Below are 23,475 nucleotides of genomic sequence, written 5' to 3'. Positions count from 1 at the left end.
CAAACTCATCTGTAAGGCCAGTGATGTTGTGGGGATGGAACTGGACTCTCTCACAGTGGTGTCTGAAAAGAGGATGCTGTCTAAGTTGCATGCCATCTTGGTCAATGTCTCCCATCCACTACATGATGTACTGGGTGGGCACAGGAGTACATTCAGCCAGAGACGCATTCCACCGAGATGCAGCACTGAGTGTCATAGGAAGTCATTCCTGCCTGTGGCCCTCAAACTTTACAACTCCTCCCTTGGAGGGTCAGACACCCTGAGCCAATAGGCTGGTCCTGGACTTATTTCATAATTTACTGGCATAATTTACATATTACTATTTAACTACTTATGGATCTATTACCATTTATTATTTATGGAGCAACTGTAACGAAAACCAATTTCCCCCGGGATTAATAAAGTATGACTATGACTATGACTATTGCAATACATGATAAATACAGAAAAAACAGTGAATTGCCGTAAGTACATGTATGTATATTAATAGTTAAATTAAATAAGTAGTTCAAAAACAGAAATAAAAAGTAGTGAGGTAGTGTTCATGGGTTCAATGTCCATTCAGAAATCGGATGGCCGAGGGGACGAATCTCTGAGTGTATGACTTTAGGCTTCTGTACCTCCTTCCTGATGTTAACAATGAGCAGAGGGCATGTCCCGGGTAGTGGGGGTCCTTAATGAGGCACCACTCCTTGACGATCTTGGATACTGCGGAGGCTATCACCCTTGATGGAGCTGACTGACTTTGCAACTCTCTGCGGCTTACTTTGATCCTGTGCAGTAGCACCCCTCCCCCACATACCAGCCCATGATGCAGCCAGTCAGAATGCCCTCCATGGTCATTTGCAGAAACTTTTGAGTGTTTTAGGTGACATACCAAATCTCCTTACACCCCTCGGAGTTTGTGGAGATTTGGCATGACATTTAAAACTTTGACAAACTTCTATAAATGTGTGGTGGAGAGTATATTGACTGGCTGCATCATGGCCTGGTATGAAAACACCAATGCTCTTGAAAAGCAAACCCTGACAAAAAGTAGTGGATACAGCTCAGTTCATCACGGGTAAATTCATTCGCACCATTGGTCTATCACGGGAAAAGTCGTCCACACTATTGGTCCATCACGGGTAAAGCCATTCCCACCAGTGAGAGCATCTACATTGAGTGCTGTCACAGAAAAGCAGCATCCATCATCAGGGACCAGCCTATGCTTTCCTTTCGCCTCTGCCATCAGGAAGAAGGTACAGGAGCCTTAGGAATCACAACACCAGGCTCAGGAACAGTTATTACCCCTCAACCATCAGACACCTGAGCTTCACTGAACTGTTCCTATAATCTATGGACTCATTTTCAAGAACTCTCAATATTTTTTGCTTAGTTGTTTATTATTAATATAATAATAATAATTATTTATTTTTTTCTTTCTTTTTGTATTTGCACAGTTTGTTGTCTTTTGCATACTGGTTATCTGCCCTGTTGGTTTGGTCTTTCATTGATTCCATTTTAATTAATTGATTTGTTGAGTTGCCCGCAAAAAATGAATTTCAGGGCTGCACATGATGACAGATATGTACTTTGATAATAAATTTACTTTGACCTTTTAATCAAGCATGACAAGCCTCTTCCTGGGTGTCCTGACTAGAGTCTCTATCAGATTATCCCTCAGTCTCCTCCAGGGAAAGCAAATTCAGCCATAATCAGTATCCCCATAACCAGTGACCTCCAATCCAGGCAACATTCCTGCTGAATTTTCTCCTCATTCTCTCCAATACAATTATAATACAAAGGATTGTGCTGATGTGAGTGCACAGCTGAATTAAGGAGTGCCCAACAACCACAAACTATCAGATTGCTTTGTGAGGAGAAAGCACATTAAAGTTCCTGTCAACGAAGCCTGCATGCTTTCTTCATGCAACAACCCCTCAGCTCCAGTGGGGTAAGAGTCTGAGTTACCTGTATGTTTGTGTGTGTGTGTGAGCGTGCGTGAGAGTCTATGCGTGTGTGTGTGCGACAGAGTCTGTGTGTGTGTGTGTGTGTGTGTGTGTGTGAGTCTATGTCATAGGATGAAGCTCTTTGCCGGAACCCTAAGAATGATAAGATCCTTTTGCTTGGGGACTTCAACACTCGGGTGAGACAGAACAACAGGGTATGGAGTGGAGTGCCAGGTAGGCATGGTATTGGCAAGGTGAATGCAAATGGCATGAGGCTACTTACTCTTTGCTCTGAGCATAACCTTACCATAACCAACACCATCTTCCAGCAAAGGCAAAATATAAGACCTCGTGGATGCACATGATCGACTTCATCATTGTGAGACATGATGAAGGGTGTTCTCATCACCTGTGCCATGAGAGGTGCAGAGTGCTGGACTGGCCACCGTATGATTGTGGCCAAGCTCCATATGAAAGTGCGTTCCCCCCCCCCACCCCGTGGCTGCAAAAACCCAATAAAAGGTGGCTAAATTGCAACCGCCTGAGAAACACAGAAACAAGAAGTGAGTTTTAACGTATCCTAGCTGAGAAACTAAGGGAGCTGGAACCTTGTCTGAGCTCAGAAAATATTATGGAACAACAGTAGACCTATTGCATCCGGTGCTCCCGGGGCAGTCTTCTCTACATCGGTGAAACCCGACGCAGATTGGGGGACCACTTCATCGAGCACCTCCGCTCTGTCCGCCATAACAGACAGTATCTCCCGGTAGCCACCCACTTCAACTCTGCTTCCCATTCCCATTCAGATATATCCATACATGGCCTCTTCTACTGCCATGATGAGGCTGAACTCAGTTTGGAGCAGCAACACCTCATATACCGTCTAAGTAGTCTCCAGCCCCTTGGTATGAACATAGAATTCTCCAACTTCCGGTAATTCCCTCCCCCTCCCTTCCTCTATCCCTATTTCACTCTGCCCCCTCCCCCAGCTGCCTATCGCCTCCCTCATGGTTCTGCCTCCTTCTACTACCCATTGTGTTTTCCCCCATTCCTTCTTCACCTTTCGTGCCTATCACCTCCCTGCTTCCCCTCCCCCATTCCTTTAACCCTTACTGGTTTTTCACCTGGAACCTACCAGCCTTCTACTTCCCACCCTCCCCCGACCTTCTTTATAGGGCCTCTGCCCCTTCCCTCTTCAGTCCTGATGAAGGGTTCCGACCCGAAACATCGACTCATGGTTCCCACGGATGCTGCCCGAGCTGCTGAGTTCCTCCAGCGTGTTGTGAGTGTAACAGTAGACCTATATCAGCCATAAGAGCAGGAACCACCAAAACTGGTTTGACGATAACTCAGACACCATCCACAACTTGTTTAAGGACATGCACAAAGCACACCGGGCAACTTTAGACAACCCATCATCCACCAGCATCAGGCAGCTTTGGTAGGCAGCTCGGAGGAAAGTGTAAAAGGCAATACAGGCTATACAAAATGAATGGTGGACTGAAAAGGCACATGAAATCCAGTCCTTTGCCGATAATAATGACATGCATAAATTTTACAATACTGTCAAAACCATCTATGGCTCAATAAATCGGGCATTACTCCCATGAAAACAGTAGGTGGGTCTAACACTTCTGAAGAATCAGAATACCATTCTGCTGAGCTGGGCTGAGCACTTTAACACCCTGCCTAATCAGGACTCTGACGCAGACCACCATCCTGGACGAACTGCCTGAACTTCCTCCTATCCACGACCTCAGTCAACCACCAACCTTCCAGGAGGTTCTATCAGCTGTCCATTCCCTTAAGAACAAAAAGTCCCCCGGCACTGATAATACCCCTGCTGAGTTACTGAAGAACGGAGGGTACATGTGTATATGCACCCTCTACCAGTACATTACCAAGGCCTGGACTGATGAGAACATCCCACAGCAATGGAGAAATGCAAACATCGCTGTCATTTATAAGAACAAGGGTGACAACGCCATCTGCGGCAATAGTAGTGGCATATCACTCCTTTCTGTTGCTGGAAAGGTCCTGGCTAAGGTGATGCTTCAGAGACTCATCAGCAACATCACCGAGTCAATGCTGCCTGAATCGCAGTGTTGATTTAGGAAGAACAGGAGCACGATCAACATGATCTTCACAGCCCGGCAGCTTCAGGAAAAGTGTTGGAAGCATCATCAGGACCTGTTTATGGCCTTTGTCGACCTCTCCAAAGCATTCAACACTGTGAAAAGAGAGCTCTTATGGGATGTCCTCCTTAGGTTTGGCTATCCCAGTAAATCTGTTAACATCCTCCACCATTTTCACGATGGGATGACTGCTCGGGTGACCATTAGAGGACAAGAGTCCAAGCCCTTCCTTGTACACACAGGAGTGTGTGCTAGCGCCAGTGCTCTTTAACATCTTCCTCTTGTGTGTTACCAAGCTTCTCCACAACGAGATTGAAGACTGCAGCAGTATGGCAGCAGACGTCAGATTAGATGGCAACCTCTTTGACATCAGGAGACTCCACGCAACCACCAAACTGCATAGAGAGCGGGTCCTGGAGCTGCAGTATGCAGACGACTATACTCTTGTGGTCCATACTCCGGAGGATCTTCAGACTGTCCTTGTTGTGGCGGTGAGAGTGTACAGCAGGATGGGGCTGACTGCCAATACCACCGAGACAGAAGTGGTTTGTCAATGGAGTACCAGTGTCCCACCCACTCTACCTTCCTTCACCTTTGGTGATGAGAAGCTGTCAGTAATGCCATCTTTCAAATATCTGGGGAGCATTCTCTCTGAGGATAGCGGCATTGACAATGACATCCAGAGCCGCATTAAACAGGCATCAGCTGCCTTTGGGAGACTTCGTCCCTCCACAAAGGTCGCTGTATACCAAGCGGTCTGTGTCACCACCCTCCTTTATAGCTGCGAAGCTTGGATAACCTACAGCCGTCACATCAAGTCCTTGGAGCGCTTCCATATAAGCTCCCTCCAGCGCATCCTGGGAATTACCTGGTGTGAGCGGGTGCCTCACACTGAAATACTTGTAAAGACCAACTGCAGAAGTATTGAGGCCATGATTACCCAGCGTCAGCTGCTGTGGCTGGGGCACGTGATAAGGATGCTCCCATGTTGGCTACCCCACAGAGGGTTATACAGCCAGCTACATCATGATAGACGCTCAGCTGGAAGGCTGAAGAAGCACTGTAAGGATCAGATGAAGAATGCTTTAAGGAAGTGCAAGATCAGACCTGAGGACCTGGAGGAGGTTGCTGCTGACCGTACCACTTGGTGACAGCTGTGTAGGGACGGGGTTCATATTCTGGAGATGGAAAGAACAACCAGAAGACAGCAGAAGAGAGCCAGGAGAAATGCAGCCATGGTTGCCACCACTACTACATATACATGTCCCACCTGCAATAGAGCTTGTGGGTCCAGGATAGGACTGTATAGTCATCAAAGATCTCACCGTTGAAGGAGTGGACGTCGTCTTCAGACTTCGGATTTCGATGGACAACCGAAGATGTGTCTGGTGTGTCTAGTGTGTGTTGTGTGTGTGTGTGTGTGTGTGTGTGTGTGGTTTTCTGTATGTGTGAGTAAGTGTGAGGGGGAGTCTATGTGTGTGAGTGTCTATGCATGTCCATCTTGTGAAGATGTGCTAAGGGGCAGGAGTGTATGAATGCATTCAGCAGACTTGGCTTCTATTATAGGATGTCTTTTTGTAAGCTGAGCTGTAAGAAACCTAAGTGCTGTATCGTTTTCAAGCCTGTACTTGCCAGTTAATGTTTTAAAGGCTGCATTAAGGTTACTGAAAGTTCGTCAGCTCTGCTAACAGATGTGCCCTGGCCCTTTCCTCTCCTGGCCCCTTGGTACAGAGGACATATCACCCTCCCGTTTACCTCTGTACACCTTTGTGCAGTGGCACCACTCTTACTGTTACTTAGTATGAGCAGTACTAATGCTTCTGGCTATGCTGGACTTCTGACACTCCTTGATGAAGTCTGTTTAGGACTCTTCTCTTGGAGCAACCCAATTTTTAAATAGTTTTCAGTCTTGGTAAAGAATCATTCCATAAGCTAAATGAAGGTCACACAGGAAGAGAAGATCGCAAGCCATGGCGCTGGAACTTGGAGACAGAGATTAAAGGCTAGATGAATTGGGACAGCCTCCAAACAAACATTGTCACTGAGCTGAGAATGATGGATTTAGTGTCTAAAACCACATTCTCATTTGCAGAGGAACCAATTGATTGCCTGACAGACTGTGCTGGACAGTAAACTGCAATCTGTATTCATGCTTATCAAAATATGGGACAGTAATTCCCAGCTTAGCTTACACTGGAAGCTTCAGGTGGGTCTGTATCCTGAACTGGGCATACACAGAACATACACAGCAGCAGTTCAAGGTGATAACACCTTCCCAAATGTAACGAGGAATGGCAATAAAGGTTGACCTTGGCTATGATGCCCAAGTTTCCAAGAATGAGCAAGGTCCACCTCCACACATGGAGAGTGAATCCTTGAACCAATCCTTCATGTGAGAGCTTATTAATGCCCGCACCCCAGATAATGCCATTGCCTTTGATTTTTTAATCAATTATGAAAGAACATTTCCTTAAATATCCCAAGGTTGTATAACTTGAGCAGAAAATGACAAGCGGTTCCAGCTGATGCAAAGACCTCCCTCCAGGAATTCATTTTCCCATGGTACAGCTTGGTGTTTCCCTTATGGTGGAGAAGATAACATGCACAATGAGATGAGGAAGTCAGAAAGATACCTACCTTCTGGCTTAGAGGTAATAGAAGCCTCCAGAGTGGAAACTAGATGAGAAGGGATGGCCAAGATCAGAGGTACCCAGGATGGGACCGATAAAGGCAAACTATTTCTCCAGGGTAGGGAAGCATCTGGACACAATTCTCCAAACTGTTTTGTTTAAGAAGTGAGATCATCTCTTAATATGTCTTGCCTTAACTGTTCACCAGCTGTCTACTTCTTTCCAATGTTCAGAACTGGCCATAGTGCAAGGTACTCCTTTGATTGAAAATCTGGTTGAATGATCCCACAACAACAACCTCTCACTGAAAATCAGCAAAACCAAATTTAATATTTAATATTTCAGTAAAATTTGAATAATATTGTAAGCATACTGCTTGATTAAGAATTCTTATTCATTTAAATAATTCATTATGGTTATAGGTAATAGTATGTGGAGGTACACATCATCATGTCACTCTGTCATATGTGCACACCTTGCTTAAAGTAAAAATGAAACCAACATACGAGTAATCCCAGCTTCGTGCTTTCTTCCAATTAGCTTTAGGTTTTGGAGTTACAGTGGTGATGAGGAAGTTTTAAACAAACCTGAGTGAGCTACCTACCTGTTAAAGAGCAGTGAGACATTCGATTTAAAAAAAAAATCACATCATTGCTTCTTTTGAAGGGACAGATAGAACCGAGTTTAAAAATGGCAGAAAATGGACAAATTCACAGGTTCACGGAAAAAATACCAGGTGATAATAATCATAAAAAATAGCAGAAATGGCTGGCTACACTGGAAAGATGGATGTGTTCAGTTGCACAAGAGTTAACTAGGTATTGTATACTAAGCAAATTGCGCAGTATTTGGAAGCAAAAGAAATAACTAAAGAGAGGCAAGTGCCAATTTTGCTGAGTGCATTGGATTTTAATCCATATGATTTGCTTAGAAGTTTGACTGTTCCAACTAAACTAGCTGAAATGAGCTTTGCTGCAATCATGAAAATAAGGCAGGAACATTTTGAACTGAAATCATTGTTGATTACACAACACGTTCAGTTTCATAAGCAAAATCAAATGGAAGGGGAGTCCATTTCAACATATGTGGCTGATTGAAGAGATTGTCTGAGCATTGCCAGTTCAGTGGAGCTTAATGATGCCCTGAGAGATCATTTAGTTTGTGAAATCTTACAAAAATGCATATAAAGTTATGGTATTGTTGCATTGTTGTAACTATATGTTATAATTACATGGTTTTGTTAGTTTTTTCAGTCTTGGTCTGTCCTGTGTTTTGTGATATTGCACCGGAGGAAATATTGTAACATTTCCTAATGCATGCATTACGAAATGACAATAAAAGAGGACTGTGTGTCTTCATAATCTAAAATGGCTCCTAACTGAAGACGATTTACATTTAAAAGAGAAGTTAAAATCTGTATCAATGGAATCAGCAGACAGAAATAAAATTGAGTTGCAGTCAGGAATGAAGGTGAATGCGATCAAAATTGTAGGAGGCCTGCCTGGCCAAACAAGCAGTGTCACTGTTGTGGCAGGGGCTCACATATGACCATAAGATCATAAGACATAGGATCAGAATTTGGCAATTTGGCCCATCGAATCTACTGTGCCATTAGATCATAGTTGATCTATTTCCCTCTCAACCCCATTCCCCTGCCTTCTCCCCATATCATTTAATGTCCAGACTTACCAAGAATCTATCAACCTCTGCCTTAAATGCACTGAGTGACCTGGGCTCCACAGCTGCCTGTGGCAACAAATTCTAGATTCACGACCCTCTCGGTAAAGAAATTCCTCCTTATCTCTGTTCCAAATGGACGTCCCTCTATCCTGAGGTTGTGCTATCTACTCCTAGACTCCCCCACTACAGCAGATGGACTTTCTCTTGCCTCAGATGCCTCAAAAACTACCTAAGAAATAGCAGCGGTGATGCTCGGAACAGCAATCTGGCCCTGTTGGCCAAAAACAGCCCAAGGACCAAAGCACTTGACATCCAGAAAATCATTGATGCCAATCACAACCACAACAACAACAGACAGATTGTGATTCTCTGAAAACATGAATGGTGAGTGCAGTTTATCTTTTTAAAATTTGGTCCAAGACTAATGTGATTATCATTATTTTGAGGTGGATACCCCATAGTCTTCATGTTTCCTGCAAATCCCAAAATATTACATTTACTGCTATTAAGCCTACTGGTTTTGCTTAGACTTCCAAGCGGTGATTCTGTTGATTTTTGTCTTAAATTCAGTAGCCGAATTAACTGAGGTATTGCATGGTCAGAGTACGATTTGTCCAACTCCTGGTAAAGCCTTGCATCTGTTGTTTGTCTTATTTGACTTTAATAACGGCGTATCTTTTGGCATTGTCTGTCTATGTAATGCGAATAGCAGTGGACATTGTGGGTTAGTGTTGTGTTTTTCAGTTGAAAAGCACACATTTGACGCTGATTGCGGGATGGATGCGTGATTCACACTGTGCGCTGTGGATCGGATGCTCTGTTGGTTTGTTTGCTTATGTTCTTTGTAAATCCGGGTTGTCCCTAATACTATTGACACTGTCACAGTGTACATCCCTCAGCACCATCACTGAATAATTCAGCCCCACTGTAGCACCAGCAAGAAAAAAATCTCTGGTGCCGCCACTGTCTTGGCCCATTCTCCTTCTGCAGCCACCCTGCTTCCTCAACACTACCTGTCCCTCCACCTATCTTTTTATCATCCACAAATAAGCCACAAAACCAGCAATTCTGTCATCCAATTGATTGACATATCATGTAAAAAAAGAAGTGGCTCGAACTCTGAGCTCTGTGGAATATCATTAGTCCCTGGCAGCCAATCAGAAATGGCTCACTTTATTCCCACACTGCCAGTCAGCCAGTGTTTCATCCATGCCAGTACCTTTCTTGAAATACCATGGGCTCTTAACTTATTAAGCAGCTTCATGTGTAGCACCTTGTCAAATGCTTTCTGAAAATCCAAGTATGCAACATGAACCCATTCTCCTTTGTCTATCCTGCTTGCTATTTCCTAAAAGAATTCCAACCGATTTGTCAAGCAAGATTTTCCCTTAAGGAAACCATGCTGACTTAGGCCTATTTTACATGTTCCTCCAAGTACCCCAAAACCTCATCCTTATCAATTGACTCCAACATCTTCCCAACCACTGAGGTCAGGATAACTGGCCTTTAATTTCCATTTTTTCCCTTCCTTTCTTGAAGAGTGACATTTACAAATTTCCAGTCCTACAGAACCATGCGAGGATCTAGTGATTCTTGAAAGATCATTACTAATGCCTCCACAATCTCTTCAGCCACCTCTTTTAGAAATATGGGATGAAGTCCATCTGGTCCGGGTGACGAATGAGGCGAACCCAAGTGAAGGACACAGGCGTGGGGATTTAGTTAGGATGCAGATGTGAACGGCAAACAGGAGGGAGAGCAGGAAGGCAGGAAGCAGGCAGAATTAGCTTGACATTGAGCGTAGAAAAGAAATCGGCAGACAAAACTCTTCTTAGCACAGAGAGACGGAGTTACGCAGGCAAACCTCGGTGCTGAAGTAAAACCTTAGAAGACTTATCTTGATGCAGAGAGGCTGGGTTTCACAGCTAAACCTCGGTACTGGAGCAAAACTTCGAACACACAGTCCTAAGCGGCCAGGAAACGTTCACAGGCAAAACCAACGATCTGGCAACTAGTGGTTGTAAAGCCAGAGTTCATATGCTGCAGGTCTTGATGGAAACCAGCTGTGTCGTCATCAAAGAGAATGAGAAGAAAATAGGGAATTAGCGTTCGGGACTGTGACAATACCTCCTCTCAACGGGAGCCTCCAGGTGAATCACCAGGCTTGTCCGGATTGTCTCGATGGAAATCACGGATGAGGGAAGGGAACAGGATGAAGGAGCAGGGAATCCAGGAGTGTTCCTCCAGGCCGTATCCCTCCCAGTCAACCAGGTACTGGAGACCCTGCCTCAGTGGCACACATCCAGTATCTGTTGGACGGTGTACGCTGGGTGGTCGTCAATGATCTGGGCAGGCGGAGGGGGTTTGGCAGGAGGGCACAAAGGGCTGACAGACACAAGTTTCAATTGAGAGATGTGGAACTTGGAATGAGTGTGCATGGATCCGGGTAGTTTGAGTCTGACCGCCGAGGGGTTGACTATACTCTCAATCTCGTATGGTCCCAGGTAGCGAGGGGTGAGTTTCTTGGGTTAATTCTTAAGGGGGATGTCTTTTGACGAGAGCCAAACCTTCTGCCCAGACCGATAATTGGGTGCAGGAATTCGATAGCAATTGGCAATCCTCTGGTTGCTGTCGGCTGAAAGGAGCAGGGCCGCGCTTGCATCCTTCCAGATCTTGCGGCACCAGCGGGGATGGGCCTGAACTGAAAGCACAGCAATGTTGTCTCCATGTGCAGGAAACAGAGGGGGTTGGTAACCGAGGGAGCACTCGAGGGCGACATTCTGGTGGTGGTGCTGATCAGGGAGTTGTGGGCGTACTGTACCCAAGTGAGATGGGTGCTCCAGGATGACGGGTTGTTGACAGTTATGCAGCACAGTGCTGCTTCCAAATCCTGGTTTGCTCATTCTGTTTGACCGTTAGTCTGTGGATGGAAGCCAGAAGACAGACTTACTGAGGATCTAAGGGCTTGACAAAAGGATCTCCAGACTTGAGAGATGAATTGGGGGCCCCGGTCAGAAATAATGTCAGAGGGAATTCCATGAAGGCGGAAGACGTAATGAACAAGGAGGTCAGCTGTTTCATGGGCTGTAGGGAGTATGGAAAGGGCTATGAAGTGCACGGCTTTGGAGAAGCGGTCCACGACGGTGAGTACAGCAGTGTTCCCATGTGACGGGGGTAGTCCGGTAACCAAATCCAGAGCAATGTGTGACCAAGGGACAGGTAGGGGACGAAGCAACCCAGCAGGTGGCTGATGGGAGGCTTTTCCGCGGGCACACACAGAACAGGCAGAGATGAAGCAGCGAGTTCAGCATCCATGGAGGGCCACCAGAAATGTCTCTTCAGAAGAGACAGAGCTCGATCGATTCTTGGATGGCAGCCGATACGGGAAGTATGCCCTGACTGGAGAACCTGAGACCGGACAGAGTCGGGCACGAAGAGGTGATTGGGGGGTCCACTGCCTGGGTCAGGTTGAGTCCGTTGGGCCTCTTTGACTATGGATTCAATCTCCCAAGTGAGGGCAGCCACAACACAGGATAGTGGAAGGGTTGGAAGAGTCCTCTTCGGAGACGTATTGACAAGAGAGAGCAACTGGCTTCCCATTCCTGGACCCCGGACGATAAGTGAGTGTGAATCGGAAATGGCCAAAAAATAATGTCCAACGGGCTTGGCGGGAATTCAGGCGTTTGGCGGTTTGGATGTATGCGAGGTTCTAGTGGTCTGTCCAGACGATGAACAGATGCTCAGCTCCCTCCAGCCAGTGCCTCCACTCCTCCAAAATGAGTTTGACAGCCAGTAACTCCCGGTTCCCTGCTCCGGTCACTGGGGAATAGACGGCGAGAGAAGAAGGCGCAGGGATGGAGCTTTTGGTCTGGGCTGGAGCGTTGGGAGAGGACCGCTCCTACCCCAGAGTCGGAGGCATCGACTTCCACAATGAATTGGTGAGAGGGGTCAGGTTGGAGCAGGATGGGAGTGGAAGTGAAGTGTCTCTTCAGCTCCGAGAAGGCTGAGTCCACTTCGGGGGTCCAGTGAAAAGGAGAAGTGAGTCAAGTAAGGGGTGCTGCCACCCGGCTCTAATCCCTGACGAAGTGATGGTAGAAGTTTGCGAACCCCAGAAATCGCTGGAGTTGCTTGAGTGTCTGGAGGGGGATGAGGACCATCACTGGGTTCCGGCAAACTAGCAACAGAGGAGCGGAAGGCAGTGTGGACAGGGCCAATGAACTTCACCTGTTCTTTAACAGATTTGACAGTGTGGCCCCTGTCCATCCCACACATGAGCCATCTGTTGTCGGCCCCCAACCAACACATATTCCATTCTCCCCTCCTACCCCTCCTCACAGTCCCCCCACCCTGCTCTCATGACTATACCCCTTCCCCACATGAAACCACCATGGTGGGCTTCACAGCTCTACAGGTGACAAGACAGCTGAAACGTCTCAACTCAAGCAAGGCTACAGGACCGGATGGTGTCAGTACCAGGGTGCTCAAAGCCTGTGCCCCTCAGCTATGTGGAGTACTTCGCCATGTATTCAACCTGAGCCTGAGGCTCTGGAGGGTTCCTGTATTGTGGAAGACGTCCTGCCTCGTCCGTGCCGAAGACGCCGCGCCCCAGCGGCCTCAGTGACTACAGACCGGTGGCAATGACCTCCCACATCACGAAGACCCTGGAGAGACTTGTTATGGAGCTGCACCGGCCTATGGTCAGGCCGCACTTAGATCCCCTTCAGTTCGCCTACCAGCCCCAACTAGGAGTTGAGGATGCCATCGTCTTCCTGCTGAACCGTGTCTACGCCCACCTGGACAAGCCAGTGAGCACTGTGAGGGTCATGTTTTTTGACTTCTCCAGGGTGTTCAACACCAACCGCCTTGCTCTGCTGGGGGAGAAGCTGACAGCGATGCAGGTGGATGCTTCCCTGGTATCATGGATTGTTGATTACCTGACTGGCAGACCACAGTACGTGTGCTTGCAACACTGTGTGTCTGACAGAGTGATCAGCAGCACTGGGGCTCCACAGGGGACTGTCTTGTCTCCCTTTCTCTTCACCATTTACACCTCGGACTTCAACTACTGCACAGAGTCTTGTCATCTTCAGAAGTTTTCGGATGACTCTGCCATAGTTGGATGCATCAGCAAGGGAGATGAGGCTGAGTACAGGGCTACGGTAGGAATCTTTGTCACATGGTGTGAGCAGAATTATCTGCAGCTTAATGTGCAAAAGACTAAGGAGCTGGTGATAGACCTGAGGGGAGTTAAGGTACCGGTGACCCCTGTTTCCATCCAGGGGGTCAGTGTGGACATGGTGGAGGATTACAAATACCTGGGGATACGAATTGACAATAAACTGGACTGGTCAAAGAACACTGAGGCTGTCTACAAGAAGGGTCAGAGCCGTCTCAATTTCCTGAGGAGACTGAGGTCCTTTAACACCTGCCGAACGATGCTGAGGATGTTCTATGAGTCTGTGGTGGCCAGTGCTATCATGTTTGCTGTTGTGTGCTGGGGCAGCAGGCTGAGGGTAGCAGACACCAACAGAATCAACAAACTCATTCGTAAGGCCAGTGATGTTGTGGGGATGGAACTGGACTCTCTCAAGGTAGTGTCTGAAAAGAGGATGCTGTCTAAGTTGCATGCCATCTTGGACAATGTCTCCCATCCACTACATAATGTACTGGGTGGGCACAGGGGTACATTCAGCCAGAGACTCATTCCACTGAGATGCAACACAGAGCGTCATAGGAAGTCATTCCTGCCTGTGGCCATCAAACTTTACAACTCCTCCCTTGGAGGGTCAGACACCCTGAGCCAATAGGCTGGTCCTGGGCTTATTTTATAATTTACTGGCAAAATTTACATATTACTATTTAACTACTTATGGTTCTATTAGTATTTATTATTTATGGAGCAACTGTAATGAAAACCAATTTCCCTTGTTCTCCAAAAGCCTCTGCAGAACCTGACGGATATGGTGGGTGCGTTCCTGAAGACTGCGGGAGAAGATTAATATGTTGCCCGAATAAACAAAAATGAAACGGTTAATAAAGTCCCTAAGGACGTCGTTTATCAGGGCTTGGAAGATGGCGGGGGCATTGGTGAGACCGAAGGGCATGACCAGATATTCGAAATGACCAAGAGGGGTGTTAGAAGCTGTTTTCCACTCATCTCCCTCCCTTATCCTGACCAGGTGGTAGGCACTCTGTAGGTCCAACTTAGAGAAAATGGTGGGTCCGTGAAGAGGCTCGAAAGCAGAGTTGATAAGGGGTAGTAAATACTTATTCTTTATGGTGATGCTATTCAGGCCACGGTAGTCAATACAGGTGCGCAGTGAGTCGTCTTTCTTCCCCATGAATGAGTCATTTAGGTAAGCCTCCATTGCTTCCTTTTCTGGTCGGGACAGGTTGTACAGCCGACTGGTGGGTAGAAGGGCTCCGGGGAGAAGGTCAATTGCGCAATTGTAAGGGCGGTGTGGAAGCAGGGAAAGAGCCTGTTGTTTGCTAAACACTTCTCCCAGATCGTGATACTCTGCTGGAATCTTGGATAAGGTGGGGGCTTCAGAGACAGACGAGGTCGCGGTGACTTCCTCTGGGGAAAGGGCTGATTGTAGACAAGTGGAATGACAGAATGAACTCCAGCTGACTATCTTCCCGGTGGACCAGACAACGTGGGGGTTATGGGGCTTAACCAGGAGTGGCCAAGAACTATAGGGGCTTGAGGAGAGGAAATTAAATAGAATCGTAGCTGTTCCCGATGGTTCCCGGAGAGAGAGACAGGGTGGTGTGTAGTGTGTAACTCGGGCCAGTAGTCTATCGTCTAGTGCCCAGGCTTCCAGGGGGGCACTCAATGGCTCACGAGGAATTCTGGCCCGGGAAGCTATGTTTTCATCCAAAAGATTTCCTTCAGCACCAGAGTCCACTCGTGCTGACAGAGGCAGGGACTGTTGGTTGTAATGTAAAGTAGCTTGAAGCTGCATCCGGGTTCGGGGGATGGAAGGGAATATTGTCTGGCTCACCAGGGTCCCCCTTTCTACTGGTGAGCCTTCCCTTTTGGCCGAAGGGGACAGATAGCACAGAAGTGGCCGAATATAGACACTCACCCGCTCCCAATCTCCGGAGTCGTTCAGCGGGAGAAAGGCAGTTCTGTCCCAGCTGCATGGGTTCCTCTCCTGCGGCTGTGGAAATGGCCGGGTTGGGAGCTACTTTAGGAGCAGGAGGAGGAGAGAGGCTTGTTCTTGTGGGAAGCGGGAATGAGTGTCGTGGTGTGGCCAAAGGTGGTGGACAACCAAGTCTTTCCCTATGGCGTTCTCGAAGACGATTGTTCAACCTGGTGGCTAGGGAGATCAAGGAATCCAGGCTGTTGGTGTCACCTCATCCTGCCAACTCGTCTTTCACCATGTCGCTGAGACCATTCTGAAATACCCCTTGTAGTGCCTCATCGTTCCACCCCGAGTCAGCCGCTAATGTCCGGAACTCCACGGAATATTCCGCAACACTGCGTGAGCCCTGACTGAGAGTGAGTAGAAGCTTGGTGGTGACTTTACCACGGACTGGCTGGACAAAGATCTTTCTCATTTCCGTGATAAAGGTGGTGAAAGAAGAGTAGATATCGGGTTGATTATCCCAAACAGCTGTGGCTCATGCTAATATACTTCCCTGCAACAACCCATGTAAGCAATCTTTGACTTATCCGTAGAGTACGTGGACGACTGCAGTTCAAACACCAGGGAGCACTGAAGGAGGAGGGCCCGGTACTTCCCCAATCTCCAGCGTAGTGCTCCGGCTCAGGTACGTGAGGCTCTCTGGCGGGGGTGTTGCTGACATGTAGGGGGTTGCCACTACAGGTTGTCTGGGCTAGTTAGACAGGGTTCCAGGAGTGGATGGGGTAAAATGAGTGGATACACGGTCCACCTGGTCACCGATCTTCGTTATGTTAGCAGACAGGGAACGGAGGGTCTCCATGGCCTCCCGGAGGAGTTGGTCGTGCAGACCCAGTTGGGAGCCCTGGATGGCGAGAGCTTGTTGCAGGGTATTCGTGTCCACTGGGTCCATGGTGGCCAGAGCGTTCTGTTGCAACCAATGAGGCGGACCCAAGTGCAGGACACAGGCACGAGGATCTAGTTAGGATGCAGACATGAATGGCAAACAGGAGGGAGAGCAGGAAGGCAGGAGGCAGGCAGAATTATCTTGACACGGAGCATAGAAAAGGAAACGGCAGACAAAACTCTTCTTAGCATGGAGAGTCGGAGTTACGCAGGCAAATCTCGGTGCTGAAGTAAAACTTAGAAGACCTGTCTTGACATAGAGAGACTGAATTTCACAGGTAAACCTCAGAATTGGAGTAGAACTTAGAACACACAGTCCTAAGCGGCCGGGAAACGTTAATTACCACACAGGCAAAACCAATAATCTGGCAACTAGAGGTTTAAACACCGGGGTTCTTATGCTACAGGTCTTAATGGAAACCAGGTGTGCCGTCATCATAGAGAATTAGGAACAAATAGGGAATTAACGTTCCAGACTGTGACACTTTTATATTATTGGCTAGCTACCTTCATATTTATCTGTTCCCTCCTTATGGCTTTTTTAGTTGCCTTCTGTTGGTTTCTAAAATCTTCCCACTAAATTTCACTCTATTACATGCTCTCTCTTTTGCTTTTAAGCTGGTTTTGACTTCCCTTGTCAGCCATGGTTGTGTGATCCTGCCTTTATAAAGCTTCTTCTTGTAATGTATCTATCCTGAGTCTTCTGAATTGCTCCAAGGAACTCCAGCTATTGTTGTTCTGCTATCATCCCTGCAAGTATCCCCTTGCAATCAACGTTGCCAGCTCCTCCCTCATGGCTTTGCATTTCCACTTACTCCACTGTAATACTGATACACTTGACTTCAGCTTGTCCTCCTGAAATTACAGAGTGAATTCTATCAAATTATGATCAATATCTCCTCAGGGTTCCTTTACCTTAATCCCTCAAATCAAATCTGGTTCATTACACAACACCCAATCCCCTAGTGGGCTCAACCACAAGCTGCTCTAAAAAAGCCATCTCCTAGGCATTCTACAAATTCCCTCTCTTGTGATCCAAAATCAACACCAACCTGATTTTCCCAATGTACCTGCATATTGAAATCCCCCATGACTATGCATTGCCCTTTTGACGTGCATTTTCTGTCTCCCTTTGTAAACTGTTTTTTTGGGGGGGGCGGGTCTGTATATAACACCCATCAGGGACTTTTTACCCTTGCAGTTCCTTAACTCTATCCAGAATGATTTTGCATCTTCCAACACTATGTCATCTCTTTCTGAGAATTTGATTTCATTTTTTACCAACAGAGCTCAGCCATCCCCTCTGCCTACCTACCTGTCCTTTTGATACATTGCATATCCTTGGATGTTAAACTCCCTACTATAATCTTCTTTTAGTCATGACTCAGTGATGCCCACAACATCATACCCATCACTGTCTAACTGCACAATATGCAGCAAACCAATGCAGACCTGGGGTGGCAGGGTAGCATCGTGGTTAGTACAACACTTATCGTACAAGCCACTTGGGTTCAATTCCCATCACTGTCTGTAAGGAGCTTTGTGCATTCTCCCCATGACCATGTGGGTTAACTCCAGGGACTCCAGTTTCCTTCCACAGTCCAAAGATGTACAAGTTGGTAGGTTAATTGGTCATTGTAAATTGTCTCATGATATTAAGCTAGGGTTAAATTGGTTTGCTGAGTACGCGAGGCTCAAAGTGCCGAACTGGCCTATTCCAAGCTGCAGCTCAATAAATAATAAATAAATAAAACAAATTTAAAGGCAGAACTTGCAGAAAATGCAACAAAGTAGGACACAGACAAAGAGTGTGTCAGGCAGACAAAAGTAAATGGACTACATAGGGAAGAGAAAAAAAATAAATAGCCAAGTTGCAGTTTCAAAAAGAGCACTATCCTGCATGCTGTTGATGAAAAATCTGATAATGATGGGAGTGACATAGGACTAAGAAGCCTTCAGAGTTACAATGTGAAAATTACCAGTACACAAACACTATGGCTTACATAGAAGTGAATGACAAATTAATTAAAATGAAATTGGACACTGGTTCGACTGTTTCAGTCATTCCACAAAATTAGTTTGAGTAACATTTCAAAGATACTGCACTGAAGCCTGCAGATATCCAAATAAGAATTTATACTGGAGAAAAGATAACACCTGTGGGAATGATATTCGTAACAGTGAAATACAACAGCCAATAAGCCTGATTGAGCCTGTACGTGGTAAAAACAGATGGGCCAGAATTGTGTGTGGGTGGGAGGGGCAGATGATTGGCTGAGACAACTTCAGCTTGGTTGGAGATCAATTCACCATTTACATGCCCCATTCCCTGCAAAAGAGTCGAATGAAAATGAACTAAGGAAGGTACTGGATAATGTGCATTGTTCATGGATGGCATTGTTAAAACTCAAACTTATCAAGGGTAAAGTTGTAGTACAGGTGTCCCCTGCTTTTCGAATGTTCGCTTTACGAAACCTCACTGCTATGAAAGACCTACACTAGTACCCTGTTTTCGCTAACAGAAGGTGTCTTCACTGTTACGAAAAAAGCAGCGCACAAAAAAAAATCAGTGCGCGCTCCAAGCAGCCGCTCTCCCCCGGATTCGGAACAGCATTCTCGCTGGCATTGCTTAAACACGTGCCTGTGAGCAGCCGTTTGCAAGGTGAGTTCTATGCTATCGGAAAAGCCTGAAAGAGCTCATAAGGGTGTTACAGTTAGCGTAAAACTAGACATAATTAAGCATTTTGATCGTGGTGAATGAAGTAAGGACACAGTGAGTTTGGCTTGTGGAAGCTGACGAAGATGATGTTGAAGAGGTTTTGGCATCCATGACCAAGAACTGATAGATGAAGAGCTGATGCAATTGGAAGAGGAAAGGATAACAATCGAAACCGAATGAGTAATGATAAAGTATGACTTTAATTTTGAAAGGGTATGTCGGTTTAGGGGATATTTGCAGGATGGTTTGAGTGCTTACAAAGAACTGTGTGGTAGAAAAATTCGCAAGGCTCAGCAGTCAAGCAAGCCTTCCACATCAGCCACAGCAGACGATGAACCTCAACCTTCGACATCGAGGCGGGCAGTCATAGGAGAAGATGACCTGCCTGCACTAATTGAAACAGACGACGGGAAGACACCCCAGTGTCCCACCACCCCAGCCCCCGGGCCGCGGACAGATACCGATTCGCGGAGAATGCTGTGGTAGCCGGGAGGCACTCAGCACATCTTTAAGAAAAAAGCCGAAATAAACATGCTAATTAATTAGGTACCGCTCGGCTTTTTTCTTAAAGATGTGCTGTGTGCCTCTTGGCTACCGCTGTACCCCTGCATGCTTTGCAGATTGGTATTGGTTCGCTGCCCAGAGGGTGGGGGCCACTGCACCACCCAAACTCCAACGACTCAGTCTAACACACCATCATCAGTGTGCTCCGCGCTTTCCCAATTCCGGTAAGTGATACTACACTGTACATACATTATTTCTACTTTATATCGGCTGCGTATTTTTACGTGTTATTTGGTATGATTTGGCAGCTTCATAGCTTAAAGGTTACTGGGGAGCGCTTGCGCCGTGTTTTTGCTGACGGCGCTTGCGTGAGATTTTCACTACGGAGAACAGTTCAGGCGATTGTGGAAAAGTATTTCTACTTTATATAAGCTGTGTATTTATCATATCATTCCTGCTTTTACTGTATATTACTGTTATTTTAGGTTTCATGTGTTATTTGGCATGATTTGGTAGGTTATTTTTTGGGTCTGCGAACCCTCACAGAATTTTCCCATATAAATAAATGGTAATTGCTTCTTCGCTTTACGACATTCCGGCTTACGAACCATTTCACAGGAGTGCTCTACCTTCGGATGGCGGGGGAAATCTGTAAATGAATTTGCCATGCCCAAGTTTTACAAAGCCCATCCAGTTGCTCATACAATCTATGATAAAGCAACCAGTGAGCTAGATCATATGGAGGCCGAAGGAATTCTTGCCTAGATTGAGTGGAGCCCATGGGCAATACCGGTGGCCCCAGCAGCCTAGAAGAATGGGTCAATGGGTCTGTCAGGATCACTGGTGATTTTAAGGCCACCATCAGCCCAGTACTGAAAGCAGATCAATACCATGTGCCTAGGATAGAGGATATCTTTGCAAACCTTTCTGGAGGAAGACACTTCAGCAAAGTGGACTTAGCTGAGGCTGACCTACAGATGGAGATGGAAGAAGAATCCAAAGTCTTTCTCAGTATAAACACTCACAAAGGGCTTTATCACTATAATAGGCTTATTTTTGTAGTAAAATCTGCACCTGCACTCTGGCAGAAAGCTATAGACCAGGTGCTGCAAGGCTGTCTAGGCACTCAGAGTTACTGGGATGATATCATTGTTACCAGCGATAATGACAAGGAACATCTCCAAAATCTCACGACAGTGTTAAAAAAATTAGAATGGTATGGGCTGAGAGCATAACTCCATAAGTGTGAATTTTTTAAACCAAGCATTACTTACTGTGATCACACCATCAATGCACAAAGATTACACGAGTGTACTAAGAATATTAAAGCAGTGATGGATGCTCCAAGGCCAAAGGACATGTCACATTTGCAGTCCTTTTCAGGATTTGTTAATTACTATAACAGGCTCTTACTAAACCTGGCTACAGTGCTCCATCCCTTGAACTCATTACTACAGATCAGGAAGAAATGGCAATAGACAAAACAGTGTGAGGTGGCTTACAAAAAGGTAAAGGAAATGGTGATGTCAGACACTGTTCTAACACATTATGATCCACGTTGTTCAGTGAAGCTTACCTGTGATATCTAACCCTATGGAATAGGTGCCGTAATGTCACTTGTTATGAGTGATGGAAGTGAATGCCCCGTGGCCTTTGCGTCGCATTCCCTTACCGCTGCGGAGCTAAGTGTTGACAGACTGACATACCGGTCATTTAGGTATGGTCAAAATGAAAGCGTTGGCTTGAAGTTTTATCTGGTGGCCTGTGATAGGTCAGCAGATTGAGCAGTTTCCCATTCACTGTTTGGGATGTCAACACATCCAGAAGACGCCAAGAACAGTGCTTCTCCCTCCCTGGGAATGGCCTGAATTGCCCAGGTAGAGAATCCATGCAGATTCACGGGCACAGATTTCTTGGTAATAGTGGAATGAGCTACAAAGTGGTCAGAAGTATTCCCCTCAATAGCCTCCACTGCACACTCACACTTTGTTGATATGTTGAGAAGTCCCTTCTCAAGGGCTGGTCATCCAGATCACTTAGTCAGTCACAATGGACCACAGTTTGTTGTGGAACAGTTTCAGTCATTCCTGAAAATGATTGGAATAAGACATATCCATCTGCACTGAACCACCCAGCTACAAGTGGCTTGATAGAAAGTTTTGTCCAGAATTTAAGGAGTGCACTGCGAGCAATGTCAGTAGAACAAATTACATTGACACTGAATCAAAAGCTCACTAATTTGCTCCTTCATATCACAATTCAGCACACTCCACAACCCAACAATCTGCCAGCTATCCCTTCCTGGGTCGTCCCTTGCATTTACACATGGTTCTCCTCAAACCCAACCTCAGAAGGAGAATGCAGAACAAACAGCTGAGACAAATTGAAGAATCCTCAAACAAAAGGGTTCAACATTTCATTCCTGGAGAAGCAGTTCTGGTGAGGGACTACAGAGATGATCAAAAGTGGCTACTTGTAAAGTTTAAAGACAGAACTGGTCTACTATTCTACACAGTGCAGTGTGTGTCTGATATCATCTGGAGATGACATCTCAATCAGTTGAGGAGAACAGAATCAATTGTTAGAGAAGAAAGGAGGCCAGAGCTGTCAGAATCACTTCCTGCAGTCCCAGAGTCAATCCTGCAACCATTATGGAGGAGGACCAGGTACCTGAGTTTGCTTCACAGCCACAAGTCTCGCCTGTCAAACAGAGTAATCCCCCTTGTCAGGAAAGGTGTTATCCCACAAGAGTAAGAAAGTCTCCACAGAATTCATCATCACGCCACATCATACGTGCGTCCTCGCTTCAAGTAAAAATGAAAGTAATGTATATGAGTTATCCTGGCTCCGTGTTTTCATCCAACTAGCCTTATGTTTAGGAATTACAAAACATAACACCAAAGAGCTGATTTTCAACTACAGGAGAAGAACTAGAAAATCCATAAGGTGGAGAGGGTTAGTAGCTTTATATTCCTCATCATTCTTTGGACTTCTTTCATCAAATAAATTTATGTCAAAGATTGAAAATGCTGGAAGAATTCAGCACGTTTGGCACTATATGTGGAAAGAGAAACAGAATGTTTCAGGTCCAAGACCCTTTAGAACAGAACCGATCCAGGACCAGAAATGTTAGCTGCTATTCCCTCCACAGATGCTGCCTGACCTGATGAGTTTCCAAGGAAGTGTCCAGCCTGTTAAGATAAACCTTTGATTATACTTGTATATTGGATTGACTCACTGAGTATTTTAAGAACTTGCTGCTTTTATTTCAGTGCTCTAGCATCTGCAGGATTTTGAATGCTACAGGTGTTTCTTAGTCTTAGAAGGGGCATTAAAAGATAAGTGTATGTCAACTGACCGAATTAATCTATGACTATCAGCTCAGTGAATCACATAATGAATGACCATCACAGGTGCAGATATCTACAATGTTTGTTAATGGTGGTAGGTAATGCAGTATTGTCACAGAATCTCAGAATTATAAACACAGACCTGATGGGCCAAAGGGCCTCATTTCTGTGTTGTATGATTATAAAGTGTAAGAAGCCACAGAGGTAGTGACAGTCTATCCCCTAGGATACATTATCAGACCTATGGAATTCTGGCAGATGAAGGAGTTGTGTGAGATTCTATTCACGTAGAGTAAATATCGTCCTGAATTGGATTTTGGGTTTCAATTAATGGACAACTGGTGTTGCCCTGGTATTTCCCTTTGAGTATAGTCATTGGCACCCTCAAAAAATAAGTGATGCATCCCAGTTACAGGGGTATGCTAGCAGCCTGACCAGGGAAGTATCCATTACTTTGGATGATTAGGAAACTATTTGGCAAAAAGCTCAATAT

Source organism: Mobula hypostoma, chromosome 4 (assembly GCF_963921235.1).
Source record: "Mobula hypostoma chromosome 4, sMobHyp1.1, whole genome shotgun sequence".
NCBI lineage: Eukaryota > Metazoa > Chordata > Chondrichthyes > Myliobatiformes > Myliobatidae > Mobula > Mobula hypostoma.
Note: the sequence above shows the minus strand (reverse complement) of the source record.